This window comes from Chionomys nivalis, chromosome 2 (genome assembly GCF_950005125.1).
Source record: "Chionomys nivalis chromosome 2, mChiNiv1.1, whole genome shotgun sequence".
NCBI classification, from domain to species: domain Eukaryota; kingdom Metazoa; phylum Chordata; class Mammalia; order Rodentia; family Cricetidae; genus Chionomys; species Chionomys nivalis.
In genome coordinates, this window is record NC_080087.1 from 117,829,271 (window position 1) to 117,834,224 (window position 4,954).

General features: G+C 44.0%; 1 pseudogene; it reads left to right on the forward strand.

Moving 5' to 3' along the window:
• The first annotated feature begins 3,137 nt into the window (after positions 1-3,137).
• LOC130870578 (U6 spliceosomal RNA) lies at positions 3,138-3,235 on the forward strand (annotated as a pseudogene).
• Positions 3,236-4,954: the final 1,719 nt, after the last annotated feature.

The following is a 4,954-nucleotide window of genomic DNA, read 5'->3' on the forward strand; positions in this document are numbered from 1 at the left end:
GGGCTCTTATTTCCCCCAGCAGCCCACGGGGGTCCTTAATTCCTGCCGTTTCTCTGCTCCCTCCCCAGCTCAGGTAGCATTTCTAGGTTCTTTTGAAGTGACCTTTGCAAGATGTGCTATAAAATTCACACAGAGCAGGAATAGCTAACATTGCAAATGCTGTGTTCACAGTCTGTTTGTTGTATGCTGGAATTAATGTTAAAACAATTTCCACTCTGAACACACGGCCTTACGTTTTTATTAGGTATTACGTATTTATTAGTAAAATGATAACCACATAGGTAGCTCCTTATTAATTTTGCAGAGATATTTTTTTCATGACACATATAAAAATGACTTAAAATCTTTACCCAGTGATGCTTTTGATAACTTTCGCAAGGGACCTGATTACTTTAAAAACAATCATGAAAGTATATTAACCAGGTTTATGCTGCCTGTAAGCCAGGCGGGAGAGCCAAAGGGCTTTGTGCTTTTCTTTTTAATCTATTTTAGGACCACATTACTTAATGAGAAGAACCAAACGTCCCTATCATAAAGCATTCCAGCAGTTGAATGGCCCTGAGCCACACTGTGGGTCAGTGTGCTTTAGGAAGTGAAAAGGGATCCCGTGTCCAATTGAACCAACGAGGAGAAAAGGGACCGCAAGTCCGATTGCAGAAGGCAGCCGATTCCTGTTGAATCAGATAAGCCCGGCCTTTGTCCAAATGTGCCCAGGAAACTAGCTTCAGAAACAGTGAGTTGAATTAGTTTCTGGAACTAGAGAGTAGGAGCCCACGTCCTTAGAAAAATCACAGAATTCCAAAAACAGTCTTCTTTTGGTTGAGCTACCACATCCACAGAGACTTCTCCCCATGGAGGTGGCGGTACAGAACACGCTGCTCCTGGGGGTGGGGGTGGGGGCGGGGCAGGGGCGGGGCGGGGCGGGGCCGGAGGCCGCCTTAGCTTTCCTCTCCGATTTTCCTTTCAAGGCAAATGAAATCCAGACAGAGGCCGCCAGGTGCGGAGGTTATCACGTGATGAGAAGGCAGGCTGTAGGGAAAGCTGGGGACCGGCTTCAACAAGATCAGCTGCACAAGTCAAAGGGAACCTGTCCTTCCCTTCATGACAGGGAACGTCAGAATTTCATCTCGGTTTACTTCAGTTTATCTTGAGAATGGGACACTTTTTCACCTTTACACTTTCTTTCTTAAAGCAGCTTCACACAGACTTGTTTTGTTGGGGGAAGGGGTGCTTTGCTCTTGGTTTGATTGAAACGGGGTCTTGTAGCTCATGCTGTCCTGGAACTCGCTCTAGAGATCGGCCTGGTCTTGAACACGGGGTGAATAACCTGTTTTTGTCTCCCAAGTGCTGAGGTTGCATGCATACGTCAGGATATCTGGCTGGTTTTCCTTTTCAAGACTTTGGGGGAGGGGGTGCGATGGCGCACACCCCTGATCTCTGCACTGGGGGAGAAGAGTGAAGATTGCGGTGAACTTGAGGGCAGCCTGAGCTACCGAGTTTCAGGCCAGCTTGGGCTAGAATGAAAGCTTGTCTGGAGAAACTAAGTAAATGAGTAAAAAAGTAGACAAAAGCAAAGTGTTATCTAACAGTGGAGAAGCTGCTGCTAGAGAAACTTCTGCAGGAGGGTCTGTCTGGTCATACTTCTGTCATCGGTGCTGGTCAACTCGCATAGGCATTTCCTGGCCACCACCCTAGCTGAAGCACAACCCAGAACCGCACCTGCAGAGCGCTTCCTGTTCACTACCAGCGCACTAATGAATCACTGGGTCTGACGGCTGGCACCTGTTATCTGCGGCCTTAGTCACAGGACCTTTTCTCCGGGAGAGCATCAGGCCATCTACAAGTCAGGGCAGGCTGCTGTTTGAGGAGTCCGACCGCCAGCCCTGCTGTCTCCATTGTGCCTTTGATGAGGTGACGATAACACAGTGGAAAGTTCTTGTCTTGCCTTGATACCCCAGTCTGCCGCAGTCGCCATCAGGAAGTGCTGCTTCAGGGGAAGAGCTTGTACCCTGTGCAGAAGTCTCGGGCTTTTTGTTCAGTGAACTTAAGTAAACCAGAGCATATATTAATCCACTTACTTGTTTTTTTTATAAGAAAGATTTAATTATTTTTATTTTATATGTATGAGTGTTTTGCCTGTATGTATGTAAGTGTGCCGCATGCATTCAGTGGCCACAGAAGCCAGTAGAGCGTACCCGATCCCTAGAACGTGACGAAACTAGAGTTATAGACAGTTATAAGTTGCCATGTAGGTACTGGTATCTGAATCCAGGACCTCTGCAAGAGTAGCCAGTGTGCTTAACCGCTGAGTCACTCCTGCGAGGCCCCCACTTACTTCTTTAAAAAAAATCTTAGTTCCAAAATGATAAGGTCACTTGATAAAATACCAAGTGGAAAGGCCAGATTTAGGCGATGCATGCCTATAATCCTCTTAGTTTGAAGTTGGAAACAAAAGGATTCCAAGGTCATCCTCTGCTGCAAAGTGAGTTTGAGGCTATTCTGGGCTACATGAGACCAAAACATGAAACCACACACACATACACACATACACATATGCACACACGCACACGTGCACACAAGACAATTCAAAGTATTACTTTCTATTCAGTTTGGTTTTTCTGTTTTGTTTTGTTTTGTTTACTTGGCTTTGGTATTCCTCTGCCAGAAAATCCTAGGGCTTATTATTTCTAAGAAACCCAAGTGCAATTGGTGGCAGGCATCTAACATATAATGAAGCAGTTCAGTTGGCTATAAAGAGATGTGTTCTTTTATTTAATATGAATTGCAGTTTCATAAGAACAGAGATGTTGCCAACCAAAATAACCATCACAGCGAAGGACAATTCCTCTTTCAACTGATGCAGGGAAATCATTTGAGGATAAACAAATCGTATCCCTCTTACTATGTATATTACGAAGGTAATTATCCCTACTTAAAAAAATTATACCCTTATTGTATATCAATGCAAAAGTGCAGCATATCAAAGATGTGAAAATCTAGCACTGGAAAACCAAAACGTAACAGTTGGCAGACTCTCATCATCACTTTATGAAATCAGGGAACTGTAGTTTCAACAAGGGGCTCACACACAGCTGTCAAGTGAGTATAGACATCAGTCTCAACCATAAAAAAAAAGATTATTCTAAGACAAGCTCACTTGGGACGATACAAAGAAGGTCAGCACGGCCGCTGAACAAGGATGACACACAAATTTGTGGAAAAGAAAGCAACAATTAAATAAAGCTATACAGAGATGTTTGTTTGTATCTTTGTTTGTTTGAGATGGAGGATCATCTAACCCAAGCTAATCTTGAACTTGCTATGAAACCCAGGTTGGCTTTGAACTCCTGATGCCTCCACCTCCATCTTTTAAGTCCTGGAATGACAGGTTTGCACTACCACTACAGTGTCTGGTTCATATTTTCTCTCTCTGCTTCCCTCCCTCCCTCCCTCCCTCCCTCCCTCCCTCCCTCCCTCCCTCCCTCCTTCCCTTTCTCCTTACCCCATAGATTAGCAGAAATGAATGACTTTGGCAACATGCAACATGGAAAGACCAGAGAAAATAGGTTTCTCATACCTGGATGTTGGGAGTGCAATGTAGTAAATTTTGTGATCCAGACAAATTGTAATTGCGTTTGTTATCTGCTCTAGAAATGTCAGTTCTTGGAATGTGCTGTACATAAGTTCCAGCACACACAGGAAAGGACATATGTCCAGAGTTACCCACTAAAACCCACTCAAAAGAATAAGGACTGGAATCAACCCATGGGTCTGATATGGGGTTGGATGACTTAACAAACTATAGTATCTCTGCAAAGAAAATACAATGCCAGTAGGATGTAATCCCACTGTTCAGGAGGCTGAGGTTACAGGATTTCAAGTTCAAGGCCAGTTTGGAATACATAGTGAGACCCTGACTCAAAACAAACGAGTGAACACACACACACACACACACACTCACAGAACCAACCAAGCCAACAATAACAAAAAACTATGCGACTAACTATAAAGGGAACAAGTGGTAATCACAAGTAAGCCTGAAAACATTATGCTACACACATAAAAAGAGCCTGTCACAAAAGACCATGGGCTGTATAATTCCATTTGTTTGAAATGTTCAGAAAAACAATCAATAGAGATTAAAAAATAAATTAGAGGTTGCTGTGCACAAAGATGCGTGAGCACAGTGGGAGGCTGAGAAATGATGGCTCAGGGGCTCGAGGTTTCTTTTAAAGGTAATGAGGATATAGTCAAATCAGTTATTGCATTTGGATGTACAACCCCATGAATGCGGCAAAGGTCATCAAAGCAATCTTTTAAGTAGAAGAGGGGGAAAGTCAACATTTTGGCGCTCCTAAACAGATCCTGGGAGGAGAAGGCACACAAAACTAATTAAGGTCGGGCTGGAGAGATAGCTCAGCGGTTAAGAGCACTGCCTGCTCTTCCAAAGGTCCTGAGTTCAATTCCCAGCAACCACATGGTGGCTCACAACCATCTGTAATGAGGTCTGGTGCCCTCTTCTGGCCTGCAGGCGTACACACATACAGAACATTGTATACATAATAAATAAATAAATATTTTTTTTAAAAAAAACTAATTAAGGTCCTCGCTGAGCAGGGAGGGTGTAAATAGAACTCAAGTGCCAGGCTGCGGAGATTATTTTCCTACGCCTGGTTTAAGCAAAGTACACATTTAACACTGTATTTCAATCTTGGCCGATGTTTTACCTATCCAGACACATAATAATAAAACACAGTAAGTAATTCTTCCAGGCAGACAGATTGATCAGGTTGCCCTGATTGTGTGCCATTTGTACAGTTGTAATCGCTAAATCGATGTGCTCCTCTTAACTCTTTGCGGCAGAGGGGTCTGACGGGCAGATGGAGGCAGCCATGAAACAAGGAGCATGTGTCCCTGGGCTTCGTTCTGAAGACCCAGCCTGTGTGCGGAAACC